We start from the raw sequence: 27,699 nt of genomic DNA on the forward strand, positions 1-27,699 counted from the left end.
GAGGAACTCAGGTCAGGCAGCATCTACTGAAAAGAGTAAATAGTCACCATTTCGGATCGAGACTCTTCATCAGAACCTGATGAAGGGCTTTGGCCCAAAACCTCAATTTTTTATTCCTTTCCATAGATGTTGCCTAACCTACTGAGTCCTCCAGCATTTTGTGCGTGAAACCAATCAGTAGGTTAATTGGCCATTATAAATTGTCCTGTGATTAGGCTAGGGATATATCAGTGTGTTACTGGGAGGCTCAATGGGCCAGAAGGGCCTGTTAAGCACCGTATCTCCAAATAAATAAATAAAATACATTTTCACTTTGACTTATTGATCACTTTCCCCACAACTAGAGTCATAGAGCACCACAGCATAGAAGCAAGCTCTTCTGCCCATCTATTCTCTGCTGAACCAAACCTGTTTTGAAAGTAGTTATGATAGATATCGTGGAATCTTCTTCCAAAATTCCATGTAGAATAGTTCTCATAAGATCAAAAGGTATTGAATGTATCAAAACTATTTTAGACAGGAAGGATGGGGTGATATTTGGAAGCATTCCTAGAAATTGGACTTTACTGGAATTTAACATAATGCGAAGCCTTGTTGCCTGCACAAGCATCAAAAAAATGTGATATGAAAAGAAGTGTTGATTTAAATTATTTTCCCAGTCCCCCACCCTGACAGCACTATACAGACAACCTTTCTCTTGTGTTTGCAGCAGGTATTTTAATTTCCATTGAAAGTTTTTGTCTTCCTCATGTACTGAAAATATTGTGTATTGGAAGCGAGCAACTGTAAAAACAGTACAAACCAATGAAGACATTTATCAGAACCTTGTTACACTTTTCTGGCCAAACAAATCAAAAAGTAAACTGTTTCTTCTATCATCGCAGCTAACTTAGGTCTTCAGCAAACGGGTCAAATCTAACTGTAGGGATTTGAAGTCAAACTTCAAAATCTGATAACGTTATTTAATTCCAAATCCATTAAACTATTTCTATCTTTCAGCTCAAAGTTAATGTTCCAAATGAATCATTCAATTTCTAAAAGGGCTAAAAATGCTGACAGGTGTTGTTTAACTTTACCTTAAATGCTTACTGCATGTAACACATTTAGATTTGTATCAGCAACTTTAATTGCCCAGAATTTCTCAAAGCTAAACTGAAAATAAAAACTAAGAGGTAAGGAAGCTAACTCCTTCTGATTATAAATTCATAATGATACAAGAAGCTTCAGGTAGGTATGCAAACTCATCATCCGCTGATAGATTGGAGCTGCCTGACCCAATTTCACCCAGCAAGCTGACCAAATGATATTATGAACTTTTCATTGGAAGTGCATCAATAAACACCTGACTTTTTTTTAAAATTCTCTCTTTGCAAGGCAGCTTACTTCCTTTTTAGCTTCAATTTCATTCATGGGTCTAACATGTTGATGCATAGGTTGCTTAATAGCTTAAAAAATGTTACAAGAAATATCAAGTCAGGCTGATAGATGTACTAAAAAAGCATCAGTGACACAGACTATTCAAATAACTCCAATATGGTACTTTTTAAATCACAAATTGTGGCTAAAGTGTTAGAAGATCCAGATGTTACAATGTCATGAGACAGGGCACCAGTATGGCATTTTACACTGTTCAGAAAGTTGTAATTATGTTTACAAGATTGAATTATACAGTGCTGGAGATTAATGCCCAGTCAAAGAAAACAACAATTATTTAAGATTTTGAAATCAAAACGTAAAGGAACAAGGAATAAAAGTTATGGATGGGGTTACTTCAAACCCCACATTTCCCAGCATGCCATAAATCTTCTGTGCCAATAATTTCCATTTGCTGGTAACAATTTTGCAATTGTTCCTTTGTTTTCTTTTCTCTCTGCCTCCCATGTCCATTAATCTCTTTCCCCTTTCACATCAATCCTCCTTCAATCATTTGATTGCTCCTGCCTCATATCGTAGAGATCTTTTTTGAATTCTTTCCTTCCCTAGCAACTTGCTCTTTATGTTTGTTTAACGATTATTACTTGTATACTTTCATTGCTGATTAAAAATTACTTTCTTAGCACAGATGCTGCCACATCGATTTCAACACACCTTGGCATTATTTTACCCCCTCCAACTGAACAATGGAAAAGAAAAACCTCAGTTCGAGCACGGATGATGAATTAGTAATATTGGAAAACAAATTAGTTACAACACAGGTAAATTCAACTACGAATCCGAAGCAACAACGTTTTGAAATGTTTTTTTAAAAAAGAATAAAATCATAAAGCTGTGTAAACAAATTTCAAATGCCCAAGTCAAAAAACAAGGTTACGACAATTTTCGCATCGCACACATGCTAATTTGGGTATTGCCCAGCAAATCAGAATGGCTGCATCTCTTCCTTGAGTTATTAAAACTTTAACCAAGACAAGCATTAGATTAAAGCCATGAAAACGTAAGTATTTCATTAAAACGAAAATCAATGCTGCATATTACACAGGATGCGGCATCTAACTGCAGAATAAACAGCAGACACTCGCTCAGACGTACAATTACAAGGTAGAGCTGCGCCGAATGGACTTTCAGAACCGAATCACATACATTTAGCCGGGAGAAAGTAGACCAGCTCAGATATTCGACGTGGAAGTGGACAACTACAGCAAGTACACCCTCCGGATTAAATCCTTTATACATACTGCAGTCACTACCGCATATCCTGGCAACAGTATTTAGCCACACATTTCGGTTACCTCTTGCGGTTAATAAATTGATGTACAATCTACATTAAGATCGGCAGAATTGATGAGGCCACGCAATGCAGAGACGAAGGCGATTCTGATTTCATACAGAGGCAGTGCAAGGTTATATTAAACGTGCCTTCTCGGCATTCCCGTATTAATTACTGCAATACAATCCCTGAAACTTATACATTATTAATTTTAATTTTTAGCCCGACTGAAAACTGCAACTTTTTGTGTTTAAAAGCTTCATCTAGCAATGTGCTACTTACCAAGCAGCTGAAGAAAAAGGGAGAGGGAGATGGGGGAGGGGGTTACAATGCTGCACGAGATTTTCTAGACTCGCTTCGCCTATTTGCTTGAAATCAACACCGAATACAAACGAAACATAAATGGGATTATTGCAGTCACCCCAGAGAGATGGTAGCGCTTTATTACCGGTTTTGTCCACGAGGAACCAGCAATCATCCGAACTCCTCAGCCTCAGCACCCAGCAGCCGTTAAATAGCAACAATCACTGCCACCCTCCCAGCTGGCAGAGAGGAAAGGCTCGCCAAAGCAAGCCCCTCCCAAGCCACGCGTGATGCAACACTGTCCCCGAGAAGTTGGGATATATTGGCCTGAGTTTACGATTCACCCATCAGCGAAACCAGAACAAATCCTAACAGAATGAGCATTCATTCGTCATGCCAAACCGATGGTTTTCAACTGCACCTCTCGTACAGATATGGGTGTTGATTTTGCCGACAGATCATAAAATAGACAGATCTGTACTTGGGTCATTATGCTACATGGCCCAATGTATTTCCCACCCAATCTGTCCTTTTTTCCCCGAGGTCTCCGAGGAACTCTTATCGGAGGTGAACCCCTGATCTCCCCATCTACCTCGGATGGCCCCTGCAGAATACCACAACAATTCCACCCTGAATGTACTCATGCATGGAATGATCTATCTGGATGGCACGCAAGCAAAAGCTTTTCGCTGTATCTCGGCACATGTGACAATAATAAACCAATTCCAATTCTATCCATATGCATTAACTACCCAGGTTAAAATCTCACACTCTGTCCAGACAAGCATTGGCATGTATAATGTACCATCTACAAGCATAGGTATTCACAACCAGTTGATCATGGTAGTTTGCCAAGTTTGAGGATCCCACATAGGTATCAACATAAAATGGATGTTATTTTTTAGTTACCTCTCCAAAAGGGGCCTGTGACTTCTGTCTGCTTCCCTTGGCTGCAGGGTTTAGTAGTATGTAATACAGTCTCAAAGTCCTCAACCATTTATTGCAGATGACTCTTCACACAGACCACAATGAAATTCCATTATGCGATTAGTTTCATCACTGAGCTGACCATATACATAGATGAGATCAAACCCCATTGCCATTCAATGCAAATCCCTGCCAAATTACACAATAAACAGACAGGGCAGACGGACCTAAGCAAGTTATAATGACCTAAACTGATAGCTAATAGTCATGGAATAAACATATAAACTTTTGACGAAGTGAGGGATATAGGGATTGGCCAAGAAAGTGGAGATGAGTTAGAAGTTCAGGAATGATCTTACTGAAATAATGCAGTACCTGCATTTGTTCTGATTTCTTAATGAGTGATCCATGTTAATTTTATGATTTTCTCAAAGGATTTCTCATAAATATGATGTAATTTTCATTCAAACAACAACCACATAAAAAATACAAGCCTCAACATTAATGCTAATGAACGAGAAGTAGGTACTTTATATATTTTATCCATTGGCTCTTCATGTGGCCTTGGATCACCCGGACAATATAAATGCCTATGTCAGGATGCAGTTTATTGACTACAGCTCAACATTTAACATAATCATTCCTGATTGAAAAACTCCCTCTACAACTGGAACCTCAACTTTCTAACCGAAAGACCACAATCTGTGCCGATTGGAAATACCATCTCCACCTTGCTGACAATCAATACTGGCGCACCTCAAAGATGTGAACTTAGCCCAATGCTCTACGCTCTTTACACCCATGACAGTGTGGCAAGGCACAGCTCAAATGCCATCTATAAATTTGCTGATGGTATAGCTATTCTTGGCAGAATTTCAGATGGTGATGAGATATATCAGCTAGTTGAGTGGTGTCGCAGCAACAGCTATGCACTCAGCATCAGTAAGACCAAAGAACTGATTGTGGACTTCAGATAGGGTAAGACAAGGAAACCCACACCAGTCCTCACAGAGGGATTAAAGTAGAAACAGTGAACAATTTCAAGTTCCTGGGTGCCAATATCTTTGAGGATCTATCGCAGAGCAAATATATCAATGCAGCTACAAAGAAGGTACGATAGCAGCCATTATTCATTAGGAGTTTGAGGAGATTTGGTATGTCACCAAAGACACTGGCAAATTTCTGCAGATGGAGAGCATTCTAACTGGCTGTATCACTGTCTTGTCTGGGGGGGAGGGAGCTACTGCACAGGGTCAAAATAAGCTGCAGCGAGTTGTAAACTTAGCTCTGCCATAGGCATTAGTCTCCATAGATTTCAGGACTTCTTCAGGGAGCAACGCCTCAGAAAGGTGGCATCCATCAATAAGGACCCTCATCAACCAGGTCATGCCTTGTTCTCACTGCTACCATCAGGAAGGAGGTAGAGAAACCTGAAGGAACGCACACGACGGTTCAGGAGCAGCTTCTTCCCCTCTGCCATCTGATTTCTGAATGGACACTGAACCCATGAACACTACCTCACTACTATTTTTCATTTTCATTTTTTCGCTACATATTTAATTTAACTATTTAATATATACACTTACAGTAATTAATTTTCTATTATGTGATGCATTGTACTGCTGCTTCAAAGACAACAAATTTCATGACATATGCCAGTGATATTAAACCTGATTTTGATTCCTCTTGCTGAACTTGGAACAATGAATAGATCGAGATATTCATCAGCAGGAACAGCTTCCTTATTCTGTATGGTTTAGATCAGTTTCTATCTGCCTGAACCAAGTCTAAATTAATTTGATTTAAGTGATGGGTTTGAAATGGGTTAGGCGTGTATCCTGACAAAGCACTCAGATTCAGTGCCATGCTGACCCAACTCTGCAGTTTATCCAAGTCAGGATAGCTTGTCAGGCATATGTTCTCAGTTCTTCATCAATATTTAGTGTTTCATGCTCAAACTGGTAAATAGTACCTTGAGATAGTTTTATTTATGGCAATGCAGGATAGATATGAAAAATTAATTACAGCTGATTGAGGTTGGGCCATGTTGGATATGGTCATATTAATTAAAAACAAGGTTTAATTTTACTTTGAGCATACCTCTGGTTTAGATATCCAATGACAGTTGTATTACAAAAAGCATGTGACCTTCAAATGGCTCTTTTGGCCACTGATGGTTGTGGGAAATGCATTGGAAAGAGAAGTTAAGCCATGATTTTGAATGGTGTAGCAGGCTGAAAGGATAGACTGACCTTCCTCTGATTTAATCAGTTCTGACCTTTGGAAAAGCAAACACCTTCAATCTCCACATAACCTGCAAGTTCAGTAAAATTCGAAGGTCATGCAGTGGCACAAGTTTAGATTTTATCTCATCAATCAAGCAAATGTTTAAGTTTTATATGTTACTTTTTCCCCCTATACTTACATAATGTATCTCATTAATCTTCTCCTGAAAGTTCTCCAGACAGTAGCTATCTACAAAGATTCAAGTGCAAATAGTCCAAAAGAATGTTTGGAAAGTTTACTCACCTCACATTCCAGTCTTTTCTGGAAGTGCTAAAGCTAAATGAATATTCATGCAGTCATAGAGTCAAAGATACAGGTCCTTTGGCCCATATAATCCATGCCAAACTTTTGTTGAATTCTTACCCTAAACACCTGACCTCCAATTCTTGGTAGTTTGATTAACAAAGTGGAATTAAATCACAAACAAGAGAGAAACTGCAGATGCCAGAAATCCAAGCAACTCACAAAAAATGCTGGAGGAACTCAGCAGGCCAGGCAGCATCTTTGATAAAAAGTACAGTTGACATTTCAGCCGAGACCCTTTGTCAGGACTGATTTTCCACAGATGTTGCCTGCCCTTCTGAGTTCTTCCAGCATTTTGTGTGTGTTGAAAGTGGTATTAATATTGTATTTTAAAAGAAAAGGTCCAATCTACAATCCTCCCATCGCCATCCTTTACCACCAAAACATCCAAATTCTAACATTTCTTTCAATTCATGGAACTAATAAACTTATCTTGTGTAATGCTTACTCTTGGAAATATGTGGACAAAATAACTGCAATGCATATTTTTGGTATATATTCGATTCAGTTGCCATTATTGCACAAGAATGTTTGACAAAAATGCTTATGGAAAAATTTAATCTGATATTGCAATAGTAACCCAGTTGTTTACATACACTGCACTGAAAGTGATACATGGCTCTGGCTGCTCAGATGTAGCTTGATTTCAACACTGCAACATTAGTATGGAACATATTTTATTCTGGGCAAAGAAAAAGCCACAATAATAATGGTGGTTGCTAAAAATAACCACAATTGTTTCCTGGGAACATCAGAAAACTCATACTCTCAACATACCTTGCTCTGGGAACTAGACTTTATTTGTCAACTTTGATGTTTAATAAAAACTATCCTCTACAAAACACTAACACAGAAGTGAATGGTTTTGACTATCGTTGGGCTCAGTGACCATAACTCAAATTTTGTCATAAAATCTATCAATTGCAGTTGCACTGCAAATTAAAATAATTTCAAAGGGTAAATATGCTCGAACTTCAAAGTTCAAAGTAAATGTTATCATCAAAATACGTATATGTCACCTGCAGGTATACTCAGCAAATCTATAGGATAGTAACTATAATAGGATTAATGAAAGATCAACCAGAGTGCAGAAGACAACAAACTGTGCAAATGCAATATAAATAAATAGCAATAAATAATGAGAACATACAATAAAAAGATAAAGAGTCCTTAAAGTGAGATAATTGGTTGTGGGAACATCTCAATGAATGAGCAAGTGAGTGCAGTTATCCCCTTTGTTAAAGAGCCTGATGGTTTTTGGGTAGTAACTTTTCTCGAACCTGGTGGTATGAGTCCTGAGGCTCTTATACCTTCTACCTGATGGCAGCAGCAAAAAAAGAACATGTCCTGGGTGCTGGCAATCTCTAACGATGGATGCACACACAAAATGCTAGAAGAACTCAGCAAGACAGCCAGCTTCTACGGAAGAGTACACTTGATATTTCGGGCTGAGATTCTTCAACAGGACTGGAAAAAAATGATGAGGGGTCACAGTAAGAAGATAGGGGCAGGGTGAAGGAAGAACCGCAAGGTGACAGATGAAACTGGGAGGGGGGGGAAGAAGAGGGGTGAAGGAAAGAGCGAGCTGGGAAGATTGGTGGAAGAGATACAGGACCGGAGAAGGGGGAATCTCCAGTCCTGTATCTCTTTCACCAATCTTTCCAGCTCTAGGAGAGGACAGGAGGCCATGGAAGAATGAAAGGAGGAGAATCCCGCTTTTTCTGGCAGATGGAGTGTTGGTATTTGGCAAAATGGTTTCCCAATCTGCATTGGGTCTCACCAATATACAAGAGGCCACACAGGGAGCACCAGATATAGTCGATGACCCCAACAGACTCACAGGTGAAGAGTCCCCTCAACTGGAAGGACTGCTTGGGGCCCTGAATAGTAGTGAGGGAGGAGGTGTAGGGACAGGTGTAGTTCTTGTTCCAGAAAAAGCGGGATCTCCCAGTGGCCACCCATTTTACTTTGACTTCTCATTCCCATTCTGATATGGCAGTCTATGGCCTCCTTTACTGTCAGATCACACTCAGGTTAGAGAAGCAACACCTTAAATTCCCTCCAGGTAGCTTCCAACCAGATGGCATGAATATCAATTTCTCAATCTTCTGGTAATGTCCCCCCCCTCTCCCTCAGCATCTTCCATTCCCATTTCCCTCTCTCAACTTATCTCCTTACCTACCTATCAACTCTCTCTGGTGCTCCTCCCTGTTTTCTTTCTTCCATGGTCTTCTGTCCTCTCCCATCAGATTCCCCCTTCTCCAGCACTGTACCTCTTTCACCAATCGACTTCTCAGCTCTTTACTTCACCCCTCAGCCCCCTCCTGCTTTCACCTATCTCCTTGTGCTTCTTCCTCCCCTTCCACTACTTTCTTACTCCGACTCCTCATCTTTTTTGTCCAGTCCTGATGGGCGGTCTCATCAGGAAACGTTGACTGTACTCTTTTCCACAGATGCTGCCTGGCCTGCTAAGCTCCTCCAGCATTTTGTGTATGTTGCTTGGATTTCCAGCATCTGCATAGTTTCCTCTTGTTTCTGCTGATGTATGCTGCTCTCCTACAGCAGCATTTCATGTAGATGTGCCCAGTGGTTGGGAGGACTTTACCCCTGATATGTGGGCCAAATCCACTACCTTTTGTAGGATTTTCTGTGCAACTGCAGTGGTGTTTTCATATCAGACTGTGATGCAGCCGGTCAGTACACTCTCACTACACATCTATAGAAGTTTGTCTATGTTTTAGATGTCATGCTGAATCTCCACAGACTCCTGAGAAAGTAGAGGCGCTGCTGTGCTTTCTTCACAATTGCACTTATTTGTGGGTTCAAGACAGATCCTCTGAAATTTAAAGTTGCTAACCCTCTCCATCTCTGATCGTCCGATGGGGACTGGCTCATGGACCTCTGGTTTGCCTTTCCAGAAGTCTACAATCAGTTCCTTGGTCTTGCTGACATTGAGTGTCACCACCAACAAGTTGACAAGAGTGTGATTTAGAGACCTATCTGCATGTCCAGATGAGTGTTATAGATCTATTCAAATACAAAAATAAAAACCACAACGACGAGTAAAATACTTAAAATGTGTGTACTGAGTGGAGAGGGGCAAAGGATAGCTAGGAGGAAGGAAGGATTGAAAGGATATCTGAATTTTGTCTATGAGAAGAAAGGAATTTAAAGTATTTACTGAAGGTCTGTCAGATTTCCACTAACTAGTTCAATGTCCAAGTAGCCTTTTCTTTGAAGGCAGACACCAAGATAATGTCCAAGGATGTAAGTACTAGGATATACCCTCTTTTCCAGTTCTGAGGTAGAGAGTCCAATTTGAAAGATTAACTTTATCCCTATTTCTACAGAAGCCACCTGACTAGCTGCATGTATCCAGTATTTTTACCCCCCACAAATTTCTAATATCCTCTTTTTTTTTAATCTTCAGAATATGCCCTTCATTTACTTGACCCATCACATCTGGAAGATGATATTTCCAACAACACAACAGACTGGATGGAATTTAGCAGGGCTTAAATCTTCTGAATCAGAGGCGAAACTGCTGCCAGTGAGCCAAGATATAAATACAGTTACATATTATGGAATGATTCTTTATTGGTTCTGTTGTTGGCCAAGATGAATGAAAGGATGCAGAAAAAAGATTGTAGAAATAGTTGTGTGACAAATAAGTCATTGTAGCTCTGTGCCCAATTGTAGCTTTGATTCATGCACATAACCACATCAGAGTATGACTGACGAAGGGTCTCAGACTGAAACGTCGACTGCACCTCTTCCTACAGATGCTGCCTGGCCTGCTGCGTTCACCAGCAACTTTGATGTGTGTTGTCAGAGTATGACTGAATACCTATGTATTCAAAATTTACAGTATATCAGTGAAGGAGTGAGTATTTGGAACAACCGTTGGTATCATATGGTAGAAGGCTAAATTTAACATTATAGGGAAATTGAACAGGGAATATGTTAATCAAACTAAAATAATAAATTAATACCTGACAATTTTCATTTTTGGAATTGATTTCAGAAACCAAAAGCAAAACATCTTGCAATGACAAATCAGATTACAAAAAAATGCTGATCTCTCCATCAATAGTAACTCTAAGAAGGGATATTATATGAATGTTCATTCATTCATAAGTTTTCTACAGACACTATCTCAATCAATAACCACGAGCTCTTGATACAAGTGTAAGATTCCATTTTAGTCTTTGTTAATAGAAAGTTACATTTCTTTTTATAATGAGAGAAAGTGGTTCATTTTGCATGGCAGGGCTTGTATAATTATTTTTAAATGTTTCCACTAGCTATCAGTATCATTATGTCACTACATAATCCTGGAAAAACAGAGCAACACAGAAAATGCTGGAGGAACTCAAGAAGGTCAGGCAGCATCCTGTGGACTGATGAAGGAATTTAGCCCGAAACATCGATTGTTTATTTCCCTCCACAGATACTGTAGTGGCAACTTGAACAAACCAATGCAGCTGCTGGCAACCACAAATGTAGTTATCTTTGTATGGTGCGCCCTCTGATCAATCCAATAATAATGTTCCAAAAAGTCAAAGAAATGTATTTCATACTTTATTAGCAACTAGCAAAACACATTTTGAAGTAATGAAACTTATGAAATGAAAACTAGCAATATTAAACGTTCTTAAGTGGACTTGTGAATTAAGTGTAATTAAGCAAAATTAAAGCAATCAACAAAAGATTATAACACCCAGTGGTCCCAGCTCTAAAAACTAACTAGAATAAAGCATGAATATGTAGCTAAGTCCTCGGCTTTTACCATGCCTCACCCACATGACTAGCTACCGTAATAAACATGTAACTCAGAATACAATGCAGATAGAAAACAGATGCATGGCTCCTACAGCCTGACCTGCTGAATTCCTCCAGCATTTTATGTGTTGCTTTGTGTTACTTTTCTGAGCAATTCTTCAGATATTCTGTTCATGTTGTGAACATTTTCTACTAACACCAAAAACCATCTGTTCCTACAGTATCTCACAAAGTTATGTTCGTAAGTGGTCCGGTTCCGAGAGACTAATGTGAAGTAATCATATTGCCAATAATTATTACTTAGGATAATCATCATTGTGCAGGAGATCCGCCAGCAACGGGCCTCCCATTTTATCCATCACACAAAACATTCAAGTACCAATGTACAGTATCACAGCACACTGTAACAATAGATCAGTCTTATATTTCCAAAAGATGTACATTTTCTTTGGGAAGGCAACTCACAATACCCTCAGGCTGTTTTCACAAAGCTGATATTAGATTGCTGGTATGGATTAAAAACTGCTTGACAGACAGGAAATAGAGGAAATAAATGGTTCATTTCTGAATGGCAGATGGTAATGAGTGGGGGTACCATAAGGATCAGTGCTCAGCCCAGGGTCCCTCACAATGTACAACTTGGGTGACAGAGAAGAATATAACCTTTAGAATTTTGCCGAGAATCTTATTCTGGTGTACTTGTCCCTGAAGGCAAAAATGTAAGTGCTGCAAGCAGTTTAGTTGACAACTGATACATTGGCATTCATACTAAAAAAGGTTTAAGCACAGGAACTACAATTGCTACAACTGTGCAGGGCCTTGATGAGGCAAGATGTAAGAAAATTGTTTCCCTGGTTGGGGTGTCAGGAATGAGGGAGGGGCCTTCGTCTCAGGTACACTATGGTTGAGATGAGAAGAAGTTCCTTCACTCAAGAGACCAGTGAACTTGTGGAATCACTATCACAGAGGGCTAAAAGAGTCATGCTGATGACTATACTGAATGGAGATGTACACATTTTTAAGCATAAGAGACATCAAGAGATATGGAAAGAATGTAGGAGTATATTAGCAGAGCAGGCTCAAAGAACTAAATGAGACACTCCTGCCCTTGGTTTCACGTGTCTAAATCTCTTGTCACCTTTCCTTGGAAAAATATTGTAACTCCTCTGTCACTGAATCTATCCCTGGAATTCCCCCCCCCCCATTAATACTGTGAGACTTCAACAGGATGGAAGTAATTCAAGAGCTCACATCCACCTTCTTGAAGGCAATTAGAGATGATCAGTAAACACAAATGATCCAAATTTCAAGAAAATGAACTAAGAAAAATGTTTCTGAAACAGTAATTTTTAAACATGTGGGTCAAGTACGAACAATAATTAAATATTTTTTAAAATATTATCCTGCAATTGTGCAATACCTTCAGCTATAGCACATACCCCAGTTAGATATTGCATTTGAGTCATCAAACTGGTAAGTGTTATCATTTTTGATCAATATTAGCTATTTGCAGGATTTTTAATGAACCCAAATTTAATGATTTCAAATGTTCTCTGCATTGACGAAGGCAAAATGCATGTACATAATGGTTTTCAAACTACTTGCCTCTTGTAACTTTAATGGGAGTCCTCATCTGGAGAGGTGGCTTTCAAACTACTCTGATAAGAAACCCTCATAAATCTCAGCCCAGAAGTATCACAAATTGTGACCTAAAGATTTTGAAAGACTGTCAGGTACAGAAAACAAAATGAAAACTGGTGGGTGACTTGTGAGATCTTTTTCCATTGTTCATTCAGATAGTCTTGGTAATGTTAGTCCTTAATATGCATTAATAGTCTAATAGATTAATAGTCTGTAACAAGATTTTTTTTTGAACTTTTAGGATCCTCATGAATTTCTATACCTATGCTGCTGGCTTCAGAGTTCTATCATTTAAAGATAATGATGGGTATTGCATGAAAGGAATTTGCATGTTGTGCATTCTAGTGTGCCTTCTTTCAGGTGATAGTGGTCACAGGTTTATAAGCTAATATTGAAGAAGCTTTGCAGAATTTTTGTAGTGGGCTTTATAGAGGCTACATCTTTAGATAGGTTCACAAGTAGTTTTGAAAGTTAAAAATTATGGCTAGGAAGTTAGGAAATGTGCCACTTTGTCTCACTGGCTTCAAGTTTCTTCAATATTGTTATAAGTTTGCTCACCAAGTGATAAATCAGGCAATGAGCCATCAATAAAAGTTGGATTATTGTGACACATCAGTTGGAATATACATAAAATGATGGAGGAGGTTTAAATTATGAAGCTGGATAGATTCATTAAATCTATAAACTCATACTTGTTGGCATGTTGTGAGGAAAGGAACTAATAAATAATGACGTAAACACGAGGAATTCTGCAGATGCTGGAAATTCAAGCAACACACATCAAAGTTGCTGGTGAACGCAGTAGGCCAGGCCGCATCTCTAGGACCCTGACGAAGGGTCTCGGCCCGAAACATCGACTGTACCTCTTCCTAGAGATGCTGTCTGGCCCGCTGCGTTCACCAGCAACTTTGATGTGTGTTGCTAATAAATAATGATATGGATTGTGTTAATGTGATAACAGACCCACAGACAAAAGAAGAAACATAGAATGCAGCAAAGAGAACATTCAAATCTCAGGAATTTCACTAATTATGCTATAGCGTGCACCCAATATTGTAATAGAAAATTGGATTTGTTGTTAGACCTGTGGATAATCATTTTATTCTGTAATAAGGACCTAGTCTGTTACTTAATTAAGCCTTCCTGTAGCTACCATTCTGTTATCAAAATTTAATTATACTGGTAATCTCATTAACTGAGAATGTAAAAGCTGTTCAGGTAGATCAGCTTTGGCTGCTCTCCTGATATGCACCAGTTTTTAATAAATTTGCCATTATTTCAAATACCAACTCTGTTTGATCTTTCAGTTTGCTCCTACAATTTGTAAGTTATGAAGCTGAATAGATTAATTAAATCTATAAACACTAATACTTGTCAGCAGATAATTCTAATGATAATGAAAAAAGGGTGATCTGGTCCGTCTAGGTTTCAAAGAATGACTCGAGAACAAAAAAGTAATTATAGGAAGTAAGGGGACAAAAGTGAATAATAAGAACAACAACAATGACTTGGAAAAAAGAAGTTCAGAACACTGAAGAACAATAGAAAAACATATTTATATATTCTTTCAAATGGATAGAAGTGATCAGGTCAGGTAAAAGCAAATGAGCCTGGTAAGATTTTGAACAATTCTGATACAACAGTGTCATAACTCCATATGCTGCAATTATATGAGTCTTCTCACTAGTATTCCACAATTGGTGATTTATTCATTTCCACCACATAAGTTTAGCATTTAGTCACACACTTCTATTTATTTATGTAGTTACTAAGCAACAATCCATCAGTACAGCCTGATAAAATCATAGCACACACTGAATAACTTTGATCTTACCTAATCAACCTCCTCTCAGCTATCGCATCAGTGACAAGCGAATTAAAAATATTTCCAATGGAACTTCACGCATTCTTCAATTTACAGATAACCAAGGTGTTTACAACATGCTTAACTATAACTTACAAGACATGCCCCAGAGGTACATTTCTATAAAGGCAGGAGATTCTGCGGACACTGGAAATCGACAGACGCACACAAAAAAAATTTGGAAATCAGCAGGTCAGTCAGCATATATGGAAAGGACTAAAGGGTCGATGTTTTGAGCTGAGATGAAGGATCAACAGTTAATTCCTTTCCATAGATGCTGCCTGACCTGCTGAGTTCCTCCAACATTTTGTGCGTGTTACTCTGCATATCTGGGTGGCAATGTGGAGATATGTCTCAACCAAAGGAAGTGTAAGGTGCTCCTTCCCTCTGCAGCCTGCAGGTCATCCTTGGGCGAGGTGTAGCACCTGCTTAGCACCCCTCCCCCGCCAAATCAGGGTTATATGAAGCCATGGGAGCAGGTGGTGCATATCACAAGTCCTGGTTATGCGACCACTGACGCCAAGCAATCTCTGAAGAGTATTGAAAATGGCTGGGGTCACCCATCTGGTAAAGGCACTGCCCAGAAGAAGGCAACTGCAAACCACTTCTATCAAAAAAATTTCACCATGATCACCCACATCACACAATACGACATATAGTGATAGTCCTGACGAAGGGTCTTGGCCCGAAACGTCGACTGTACCTCTTCCTAGAGATGCTGCCTGTCCTGCTGCGTTCACCAGCCTTTTCGATGTGTGATGCTTGAATTTCCAGCATCTGCAGAATTTCTCATGTTTACATAGTGATAATGATGACTTTACATATACACAACGGAGTATCCAACCTCCTTCCCCTTTCTTGATCCATTTCCAACACCTCCCTCCCCTTTCTCAAACTCTCTCTCTATCTCTAGAGACAGTTTATCTATCACAAACCTATTGCTTCTCACAGCTACCTGGACTATGCCTCTTCCCACCCTGTTAGTTGTAAAAACCACATTCCCTTATCTCAATTCCTCCATTTTCAATGCATCTGCTCTCAGAGTGAGGCTTTTTATTGTAGAACTAAGGAGGTCTCCTCTTCCTTCAAAAAAAAAGGGATTCCCTTCCTCCACCTTCAATGCTGCCTTCAACCGCATCTCTTCCATTTCGCGCACGTCTGCCCTCAACCCAACCTCCCGCCACCCCACCAGGGATAGGGTTCCTCTTGTCTTCACCTACCACTCCACCAGCCTCCACGTCCAGCACATAATTCTCTGCAACTTCCACCATCTCCAGCAAGATCCCATCACAAAGCACAATTCCCGCCACTTTCTGCTTTTCGCAGCGATCGCTCCCTATGCAACTCCCTTGTTCATTCGTCCCTCCCCACTGACCTCCCTCCCGGCACTTAGCCTTCCAAGTAGAACAAGTGATACACCTGCCCCTACACTTGCTCCCTCATTTCCATTCAGGGCCCCAAACAGTCCTTCCGGGTAAGGTGACACTTCACCTGTGAGTCTGCTGGGGTCATCTACTGTAGCCAGTGCTCCCGGTGTGGCCTCTTGTATATTGGTGAGACCTGACATAAATCGGTTGACCACTTAGCCAAGCAACTACGCTCCATCTGCCAGAAAAAGTAGGATCTCCTAGTGGGCATCCATTTTAATTGCACTTCCTATTCCCATTCCGACATGTCAGGCCATGGCCTCCTCTACCGTCGCAATGAGGCCACACTCAGGTTGGAGGAACAACACCTTATATTCTGTCTAGGTAGCCTTCAACCTGAAGGTATAGGTAACTTCTGGTAATACCCCCCTCTTCACCATTCCCATTTCCCTCTCTCACCTTATCTCCTTAACTGCCTATCACTTCCCTCTGGTGCTCCTCCCCCCTTTTCTTTCTTCCATGGCTTTCTGTCCATTCCTATCAGATTCCCCCTTCTCCAGACCTGTTTCGCTTTCACCAATCAACTTCCCAGCTCTTTACTTCACCATTTCCCCCACCCCCACCCTCCTGGTTTCACCAATCACTTTGTGGTTCTTCCTTCCTTTCCCCTACTTTCTTACCCTGACTCCTCATCTTCTTTTTTCCCAGTCCTGCTGAAGGGTCTTGGCCCAAAACGTCAACTGTATTCTTTTCTATAGATGCTGTCTGGCCTACTGAGTTCCTCCAGTGTTTTGTGTGTGTTGCTTGGATTTCCAGCATCTGAAGATTTTCTCTTGTTTATACAAGATCAGTTTGATTCCCAAACTTGAATGAACAAAATAGGCAAGCCCATGCCAACCTTGCAAGAAAATAATCTTGTGCTTACACCTGAAGGCAAATTACACTGACCAACCCATACAGCTTGGGGATGTGGGAACTGAATCTGGCACCAGGAAGAAATCCGTTTTGTCACAGGGAGAATATCCAAACTGCAGACAGTAGCAATGAAAATAGGGATTGAAAACTGTGCTGCTCATCCCTAATAAGTAGTGACATTTCCAGCACAAGCCACTTCTGTAGTTTCAATAAATAAGACTACCAATAGTAATTTGCTCTAGTTTTGCTTCAACTACATATGAGAAACCTTGACTCTTGGATACCAGAAGAAATACCTATCTTCTGACGGACTACACTAAACATAATCGCAGATACCAGAGCTAAGTAGACAAAGTATTGCAAAACCAACATGTATAATTACTGCTAATTAAAACCTACTAAATATAGAAATTCAGAAACAAAGATCTCCAGATAAACTAGAAAATTGTGACTTAGGAATCTTGATCTTGTGATAGATATCCATTGTCACATGCCAACATATATGATCAATGCCAACAGCTAGTTCATACTCTCCGCAGCAAACTGAGAAGATCAAGAGTAAAACACAGTGAGATTGAAATATACTTCAAACAGATTATCAATCATTGTGAATGGGAGCAAATTATGTTTAATAAATTCACAGCCAGTAATAGTATGGGCACATAATATAAATAATAACCCTTTGTTAATTCACTCATGGAATAAGGACATAAGACCATAAAACATAGGAGCAGAATTAGGTTATTCAGCCCATCAAGTCTGCCCTAAAACATGGCCAAGATTTATAGCAATCCCTAACTGTGCTCAAGGTTTTAATGGTGAACTTAACAATGTGGCCATTTCAGAGGATCATGAGAAGCAAGACTGATATTGTCCTGCAGTCACACCAATATCAAACTGAGTAAGGATGGCAGACTTCCTCCTTCTCACAACCTTAAAGAACCAGACAGAATTTTGTGACAACCTAGTACTTTCATATCGTGCTTACTGACATAATATTACAGATGGATATTCCAAAACTATAGGCTAAATTTAATCTGGCAGCTGTCTTGGTGGATTTTAACGAGTCTTCACATCATTCATGTGGAACACTGAATTACTAAACCAGGTGCAAAACTACTACACATTGGTACAAAATATTGCAAAATTGTGCACCTATTCCAAACACTTTATATTCAGGCATTGGATATTAGTGATAAAAAAATTCTTCATTTTTTAACATTTTAGGATACATGCAACTAATGATATTTACAAACCACTCATGCGGTAATAGTTATTGTCTTAAGCATCTGAATTAAAGCATTTTTGCTGTTGATTTGTTAGAAGACAGATTATGTCATGTGACAGGAGGTTGTTTAATTATGTGTGTATAAAAGATTTTCAGCAAATATGGAAAACTTTCCCAGTGATTGTTTACCAGTGGCACAGGAAGTTCAGCAATATATACAAGGTAGATATTATGGATTCTTGCATAATCACACATGTAACGTTCCGTTATATTGGTTCATATATGTCTAGGGGAAATCCCACCCAGCACCTGCCTCAACACTCCCTACAGGTCGGTTGCCGCCCGAATCAAGCCCAAACATCAATCATCAGCCAGTACACCCAGTAAATTTTAACAAGTACACTTTATAGATATTACTAATTCTATGACATTAATATAAATTCGATACAGAAAGGGAAGTAATGGAAAAAAAAAAGGCGCCAAGACTTATCAAAGTCCAAGTTCTTCGCGCGCAACTGTTGGAGCTCAATTGATTCCTGACGACCACCCGGATCCTGTCGACTCACGGCTCGGGACCACCCGAAGTGATCGACCGGAGCCTTTCCACACGTCCGCCGTCCTCCCCGTCTCTCCTCCGACTCTTCCCAAAAACCCCGTCCACCATCCTCCCCGTCTCTCCTCCAACTCCCCACCAAAACCCCGTCCCCTGTATGTAATGATACAGCATTATCATCCGAAAACAAAACGATACATAGAAACATAGAAAATAGGTGCAGAAGTAGGCCATTTGGCCCTTCGAGCCTGCACCGCCATTTATTATGATCATGGCTGATCATCCAACTCAGAACCCCGCCTCAGCCTTCCCTCCATACCCCCTGATCCCCGTAGCCACAAGGGCCATATCTAACTCCCTCCTAAATATAGCCAATGAACTGGCCTCAACTGTTTCCTGTGGCAGAGAATTCCACAGATTCACCACTCTCTGTGTGAAGAAGTTTTTCCTAATCTCAGTCCTAAAAAGCTTCCCCTTTATCCTCAAACTGTGACCCCACGTTCTGGACTTCCCCAACATCGGGAACAATCTTCCTGCATCTAGCCTGTCCAATCCCTTTAGGATTTTATACATTTCAATCAGATCCCCCCTCAATCTTCTAAATTCCAACGAGTACAAGCCCAGTTCATCCAGTCTTTCTTCGTATGAAAGTCCTGCCATCCCAGGAATCAATCTGGTGAACCTTCTTTGTACTCCCTCTATGGCAAGGATGTCTTTCCTCAGATTAGGGGACCAAAACTGCACACAATACTCCAGGTGTGGTCTCACCAAGGCCTTGTACAACTGCAGTAGTACCTCCCTGCTCCTGTACTCGAATCCTCTCGCTATAAATGCCAGCATACCATTTGCCTTTTTCACCGCCTGCTGTACCTGCATGCCCACTTTCAATGACTGGTGTATAATGACACCCAGGTCTCGTTGCACCTCCCCTTTTCCTAATCGGCCACCATTCAGATAATAATCTGTTTTCCTATTTTTGCCACCAAAGTGGATAACTTCACATTTATCCACATTAAATTGCATCTGCCATGAATTTGCCCACTCACCCAACCTATCCAAGTCACTCTGCATCCTCTTAGCATCCTCCTCACAGCTAACACTGCCGCCCAGCTTCGTGTCATCCGCAAACTTGGAGATGCTGCATTTAATTCCCTCATCTAAGTCATTAATATATATTGTAAACATGACCACCCACTGGCTAATAGCACCCTGCTATCTCTAATAACCCAAGCAACTGTCTAGTTAGAGACTTTCTCAGCATTCCCCAGTATAACATAACAAAAGAAGCCATTTTAAATTTAACAAAAAAGAAAGACCCCGTACACACAGATCGTTCAAAAGATCCAGTGACACGTCGTTCAGGTCTTTCTGTTCATGTTCCAAAATTTCAGGTAACTATTAAAAAAAGATTATCAGTCAAACTACCAGTGTTCACGTCTGAGATGGTTGGCATCATTTCAGCCTTGGAATGGGTCAAAGAAGTACACCAATATTATGTACTTCTCAGAATCAGAATCAGGTTTATTATCACCGGCATTTGACGTGAAATTTGTTAACTTAGTAGCAGTTCAATGCAATATATAATCTAGAAGAAATATAATAAATAAAATAAAAATAATAATAAAGTAAATCAATTACAATATATGTATATTGAATAGATTTTTAAAATCTGTGCAAAAACAGAAATACTGTATATTAAAAAAAGTGAGGTAGTGTCCAAGGATCCAATGTCCACCTAGGAATCGTAGGGCAGAGGGGAAGAAGCTGTTCCTGAATATGTGTGAGTGTGTGCCTTCAGGCTTCTGTACCTCCTACCTGATGGTAACAGTGAGAAAAGGGCATGCCCTGGGTGCTGGAGGTCCTCTACAATGGACGCTGCCTTTCTGAGACACCACTCCCTGAAGATGTCCTGGGCTAGTACCCAAGATGGAGCTGACTGGATTCATTCTCAGTCTTAAACCTCTATTAACAGAGGTACTTCAAATTGTAGGCCAGACATTCTTTTTGAGATTAGGTAACATCTGCTGAGACTGTATGATCTAGGCCTGTCTATACATTTCATATGGATTCCTACCCACATTGGAGTTTAAGGAAACAAGATAGCAGGCATTCTTGCCATGCAATCATTTAAAATTAAGGATATAAATGTAGTGGTGTCTCTGCATCAGGGGGAGATGAAAGCCATAATTAAACAATCTATCAATCACTGTGGCAACAAATTTGAGATAAGGAAAAGAAAGGACCGCATCTGTATAAAATGCAGAGGATGGTGGGAACTCAAATGGTATAAAAGGAGAGAAGTTATACTTACATGTTTACAAGTTGGACATAATAGGTTGAATAATTCCCTTTTCAGAATTAATATGCATGATACTGGCATTTGTAAAAGGTGTACTTGCCAAGAAATGGTGTAGCATATATCATTTGAACGCAGTTCATATGAGGAGCAAAGTAAACATCTACAGTGCCATGCAAAAGTTTGGGCACCTCTGGTCAATTTCTGTTACTGTGAATAGTTAAGTGAGTAGAAGATGAACTGATCTCCAAAAGTCATAAAGTTAAAGATGAAACATTCTTTTCAACATTTTAAGCAAGATTAGTGTATTATTTTTGTCTTGTACAATTTTAGGGTGGAAAAAAAAAGGAAAGGAACACCATGCAAAAGTTTGGGCACCCCAAGAGATTTGAGCTCTCAGATAACTTTTACCAAGGTCTCAGACCTTAATTAGCTTGTTAAGGCTATGGTTTGTTCACAGTCATTGTTAGGAAAGGCCAGGTGTTGCAAATTTCAAAGCTTTATAAATACCCTGACTCCTCAAGCCTTGTCCCTACAATCAGCAGTCACGGGCTCCTCTAAGCAGCTGCCTAGCATTCTAAAAATTAAAATAAATGATGCCCATAAAGCAGAAGATAGCAAAGCGTTTTCAGGTAGCCGTTTCCTCAGATCATAATGTAATTAAGAAATGGCAATTAACAGGAACGGTGGAGGTCAAGTTGAGGTCTGGAAGACCAAGAAAACTTTCCAAGAGAACTACTTGTAGGATTGCTAGAAAGGCAAATCAAAACCCCCGTTTGACTGCAAAAGACCTTCAGGAAGATTTAGCAGACTCTGGAGTGGTGGCGCACTGTTCTACTGTGCAGCGACACCAGCACAAATATGACCTGCATGGAAGAGTCATCATAAGAAAACTTTTCCTGCGTCCTCACCACAAAATTCAGCGTCAGAAGTTTGCAAAGAAACATCTAAACAAGCCTGATGCATTTTGGAAACAAGTCCTGTGGACTGATGAAGTTAAAATAGAACTTTTTGGCTGCAATGAGCAAAGGTATGTTTGGAGAAAAAAGGGTGCAGAATTTCATGAAAAGAACATCTCTCCAACTGTTAAGCACGGGGGGTGGATTGATCATGCCTTGAGCTTGTGTTGCAGCCAGTGGCACGGGGAACGTTTCACTGGTAGAGGGAAGAATGAATTCAATTAAATACCAGCAAATTCTGGAAGCAAACATCACACCGTCTGTAAAAAAGCTGAAGATGAAAAAAGGATGGCTTCTACAACAGGATAATGATCCTAAACACACCTCAAAGTTCTCAATGGACCACCTCAAGAGGTGCAAGCTGAAAGTTTTGCCATGGCTCTCACAGTCCCCCGACCTAAACATCATCGAAAATCTGTGGATAGACCTCAGAAGAGCAGTGCATGCAAGACACCCCAAGAATCTCACAGAACTAGAAGCCTTTTGCAAGAAAGAATGGATGAAAATCCCCCAAACAAGAATTGAGACTCTTAGCTGGCTACAGAAAGCATTTACAAGCTGCGATACTTGCCAAAGGGAGTGTTACTAAGTACTGACCATGCAGGGTGCCCAAACTTTTGCTTTGGGCCCTTTTCCTTTTTTGAAACTGTAAAAGATGAAAATAAAAAAGTAAGCTTGCTTAAAATATTAAAGAAGTGTGTCTTCTTTAACTTTATGGCTTTTGGAAATCAGGTCATCTTTTATTCGCTTAGCTATTCACAGTAACAGAAATTTTGACCGGGGTGACCAAACTTTTGCATGCCACTGTAATTGCTAAATTGAGATCTTTGAGACAGATAGAGTTCACCATGGAAAGCTTATTAGGATATCACTGCTATCACAATGTGCAAAAGTGTGTATTTGACTTCCTGAGAAGCATTAGACATTTTGACTTTGGGAGAGGGAGGGGTATTTAATGGGTATACTTCCTGTCTCTTGGCTCCAGGCTCCAACACAGTAGGTGGCCATAATGCATAATGCCTGCCAACTGACAATAAAAATTACAAGAAGAAGAAGAGGAGAAAATTATCATAGACTATTGTCAGAAGAGGTACCAAGGACCAAACCTGAGAAGATATAGTACCATTTGTTGTTATCAGACTGTAGGGCAGCAAAAAGAATGTGAGAGCAGTTTATTTTTTTGCTGAAAATTGTTTGGTTGAGTAGACTTTATTTCAAGCTGCGGTCTTTGCTGAGTGGTGTCAAGAATTGTTTAAGATTCATGCACATGTTGTTGTCAGGAACAGCAGAATGTGACTGGGACTTTCCAGTTGAATAGTGAACTGTTTGTTCTTGCTACTTTTTGTGTAGTAACACACTCTGAATCAGAACAATCTAGATGAGCACTTGAATTGCCAAGGTCTAGAATATTACAGGCTAAATGTGGTATATGGGATTATTATGGGTAGGTATTTAATCATCAGCATAGACACAATTTGCCAAAGGGTTTCTGTGTTTCATGATTCTGTAACTGGCTAAATGAAACTGGAGGAAATTTGTATCGTTATTAATGCCATATTCTGGATTTTTTCCCTTTAATTTTGGTTAATACATTTTTTAAACTTAGCTCCTAGAAACACTTTTAAGAAAATAGATAAGATGCTATTCTACAGCTAAGAGTCTTAGCAGCTATGAGCATGTCCACCAGTAGGTGACTGATTAAAATCGTTCAGCAAGAGTTCAAAATTGCTGAAGTACTTATAGCCCAGAAAGCTTTCCAGAGATTGAGGCCCATAGCTATGGAGTGTTCTGTAAAGAGGATAAGAATGATAACATCAATACTTTGTTTAAAGGGGATCAGTACAGCTCATCAACACAACCTGGTACCAGTAAGGATTTTAGTTGATTGAGTCATCTCTTTTATTAAGGATTTAAGGTTGATTTTTGTTCAAACGAAATCAACCACTACCTTGCATTTCATTTATGTCTGGGGAAAATTGCATTGAACTAATGTAGAATTAGTGTTGGAGAAACTGCAGTGACTTCAAAAGTCCTTGAAGTATTAGCATTGAAAACCTACATGATAATCAAAATATAAACATATAACATATCACAAACCATATAACAATTACAGCACGGAAACAGGCCATCCCAGCCCTTCTAGTCCATGCCGAACTCCTACTCTCACAAGCTTTAACCTAACTGGACTGAATATTCCATGCAACAGATTTTATGAAATGTATAGGACAGACCAAATAGCATTCAACTAATGTTACAACAATCCCACCACCCTGGAGTTAATGGTAATTCTTATATACAAAGTGAAATGCATTTTGTATGCAATCATAAATTAGAACTTTAGTTTTGGTAACTTGAATGTAAACTTTTCAGTTTTCTCCTTAATATCAATGACATTTAAAGCAAAGAGTTTAGAATTTGCTGTTAATGTTTAACATAATTTAGCAACCAATTAATACATTTTCAGGAAAAAATATCAAGTAAATTTTAATGGACATAATACTATCATTTGCTTTTAAAACACAAATTGGCATCTAAATGTGGAAGAATGAATAACTTCCAACTTCTGAGCATGTCTTGTGTAGCAGCATCAAGCAGTTTTGTCTTTGATTCTTTAACAGATTTAAACATAGAAAAGCACCACTTTGATCCAACCCCACATTTCATCCAAAATGAGTTGCAAACACTTCTACAGGGACATTCATTAACAAAAGGTTGGAAATAATGACTGTTGGATCAAATTAGGTTGGTGATCATAGAAGGGCTTGTAGAAGAGGCTGCCTATTGTAAATTGTAAGATTATTGAAATTCCCTACTTATTAAAAAGACCTGGTAAGATTGTCTGCATTTCACCTAGTACCATCCAGTTGTCAGAATAACAAGATTACCATTCAGTTATTCTGGCCTTGGTTTTGCACTGAGATTCTGAAGGCAATACTTTGTAACTCCACATTCCTATTCCCTTATTTGTCATTCTTGATTTTTCCTTTCACATGTTTAGAGGTTAGACTTGAGCATACTGTTTTCCCTGACTCGTGGGTTTACTTTGGATGCTCCTGGTTCTTCCTACATTCCAAAGACCTACGGGTTTGGGAGAAAGCTATGGTGTTGGAAGTATGGTGACACTAGTGGGCTGACCCCAACACATCCTCAGATTGCATTCAACGACACATTTCACTGTTTGAAAGTACATGTGATAAAGCTAATCTTAATCTTTTAAAAAAGACATGTTCATTTTATTGATTGTTCACTGCTAAGAGCTCTGGGAAAGTACCTATCATACAAATTGCAGTGGCTGATGAAGAAAGCCTACTAGTAGTGGGTTGTAGGCAGCCAGGGAATTCTGATAAATAATCTCCTTTGGAGGGATTGGTTTCATGAGATCCCTTGGAAAGGGACTAGTAGCCTCTTAAGAGGTACCACCATCAGACATTTCAAATTCATCAAATATTTGCTCTGGTTTGGGCAACTACAGTTCTGTGCCTCCAATGGGAATGCAAGTCATTAGAGTATTTTTTCTATACTGTATTCTATTGTTTGCTGTATGTGACATTGAATAAAACACTCTCAATATTCTCACAAAAAAACAGGAAATCTTTGGTTAATATCTTGGGCTGATTAATTCTCTCAAAATTTCAGTTTATTTGTACTTGAAACTGAAATTTCACATTGCCTACTTCATGTTGAATGCTTGCCATTTTGAAAATGAAGATCAACAAGTAAAATATTTTCATGGTATAATTGTATCACGTTCCACAACATTACAAACTTACTAATACAGTATAACTATTCTGAACCAGTAAGCCCTTGGTATTTATTTTAGCATAAATATATTAAATGGTGTAATTCCTATTTTATAAATACAGTGGTAATAAAACTGAATTCCAAAACTGCTCTTCAAGTTGAACTAAGTATTTTTTCTGTGCATCAACATGGTTTCCTTGTACCTTAAGCAATAATGTATAAACTTAAAAATTCGTTCAAAAGATTTTGCTTGTAATTAAAATACTTAAAATTATTTAAATGTCATTTCTCCTTTTGTAGTTCTAGGAAATGCATCGTAAAGTGGAAATATGACTGTACTCGAAGTACAGGAATTTGATAATGATCAGATAATCGAAACAATTGTTGGAAAGATGGATATCAGCCAGCACCCTGATTATAACTCCACTTCATCAAAATAGTTCCATAGGATATTTAGTTCCAGGAAGGTCATTTAGTATTTTAATTTCCCTTGAAGTTGGCAGTTAGCAAGCTCCTTGAACTGCTGCAATTCTTCAGATGAAGCCACTTCCACAATGCTGTTCCAAGATTTAGACTCACTAGGGACAAAAGAACATCAGGATAGTGTGCTACTTAAAGAACCTATAGGTGGCACCATTTCCCTTCTGTCTGCTGCCTTCATCTTTTGTGATAGAGGTGGCTGATTTAGATGGGGCTGTCAGCATAGCGTTGACAATTAACCAGGCATTTTATAGTTATTATATACTGCAGCTATAGTGTACCAGCTATGGGGAAACAAATGCAGAGAGTAGCAAAAGGTTTGTCAAACAAGCAGGTTGCTTTGTCCTGTGGATAGTGTTGAACTTTTTCAGGCAAATAGTTTTTCATCACATCCTTGACTTGTGACACTATATGCCTTGAAGGTGATAGAAAAGTCTTGTCTTGTCAAGGGCAGAGCAACTTTCTACAGGACACACTGCCTCTGGATTGCTCCTGTAGCCATGGTACCTGTGGGTCCAGGTGAGGCTTTGGTCAACAGTCACCAAGGATGGTGAGAATGCAGTACTGTATGTGGTTAGGCTCTCAGTTAATGGAAGTAACCATTGTCTAGCATTTGAGTGGAAAATACCATGTGCCACACAGCAGCCCATGCATAAAGATTGTGTCCATCTTGCTGCCTGGAGTTTTTCCTAAATTGATATAGATATAATTTTAACCATGTGCAATCATCGGCAAACATCACTAATGATCATATGAATGAAGGAAAGTTAGTGAGACAATTAACCTTGGACATTGCCCTTGCCTTAAGGAACTCTCACACCAATGATCTTGCTTTGTTTCTTTTGTCATGTCCATTAACTTAGTTTGCGAAGGCTCTTTGGCAGCACACTTGGTGAAAAACTCTACCAATGACAAAAGCCAGCTCTTTGATTCATGTTTGGAAGAAAGCTGTAGGGTCTCGAGCTGACTGGTCCTGGCAAAACCCAAAGTGAGAACTTGTGAGCAAATTATAAGTGCCTCTTCATCGAATGGCAAGAAACATTTTCCATCATTTTGCTAATTGAGAAAAGATGTTTGGTGATTATCTAGATTGCATTTCTCCTTTCTGTGGGAAAGAAGTTCTTGAACAACTTCCCACGTTTTTTACTGGATGGCAGTGTTGTAGCTGAAACAGATTGTTCTGAGTAACAGTTAATTCTGGGCACGTCTTCAATTCTACAGCCAGGATGATGACTAGACCCTTTAGCACTTGAGTACTGGGACCTGCCAATGTGGGTAAAAGTGAAGATGTTCTTGGAGGTATGTGTAATTTGCACTCCAAGCAAGACCTAGCAAGTCTGTAGTTCT

The 27,699-nt window shown here is 39.5% G+C and overlaps 1 protein-coding gene across 3 annotated transcripts in view; it reads right to left on the reverse strand.

The window, feature by feature from the left end:
• The window catches only part of LOC140210070 (AMP deaminase 2-like), a 163,048-nt gene that overhangs the window by 84,126 nt on the left and 51,223 nt on the right, over positions 1–27,699 (reverse strand). The gene's annotated exons all lie outside the window — the stretch shown is intronic.

This window comes from Mobula birostris, chromosome 14, assembly GCF_030028105.1.
Source record: "Mobula birostris isolate sMobBir1 chromosome 14, sMobBir1.hap1, whole genome shotgun sequence".
In the NCBI taxonomy this organism is placed as follows: Eukaryota; Metazoa; Chordata; class Chondrichthyes; order Myliobatiformes; family Myliobatidae; genus Mobula; species Mobula birostris.